Consider the following 420-nt stretch of genomic DNA (forward strand, 5'->3'; position numbering starts at 1 on the left):
ATGGTTATTTCAGCTGCTCGCGGCGGGGAAGATTTAGAAATGTTTTAAAATTAATGCAAAACAAAAGAAGTTTGAAGAAATTCAATAGCCATTTAAAAAAGTAATGCAAACCATTAAATCATTAATCTTCCTAAGAAGTAAATCACTCAATCAAGGCTGGCAAATGATAGCCTGCGTAGCAAGCGTTTCCGTTCTGTTTCGGAGCAAAGAAAGACCGAGGAACGAGATTCTCGGTTTCGGCCGCGCGAGAAATGAAACGCTTGCTACGCAGGCTAGGCAAATGAGGAATACATTTTGTTGCGGGAGGGACCAGTTTCCAAATCGTGTATACGTCTTGACTCTTAACACATTTCATTCACTTTTTTCTCAAAGAGCAGACAAGCCCTAATGACATCAATTACTCAGGAAGTTCCATTAAGG

Source organism: Montipora foliosa, chromosome 14 (assembly GCF_036669935.1).
Source record: "Montipora foliosa isolate CH-2021 chromosome 14, ASM3666993v2, whole genome shotgun sequence".
In the NCBI taxonomy this organism is placed as follows: domain Eukaryota; kingdom Metazoa; phylum Cnidaria; class Anthozoa; order Scleractinia; family Acroporidae; genus Montipora; species Montipora foliosa.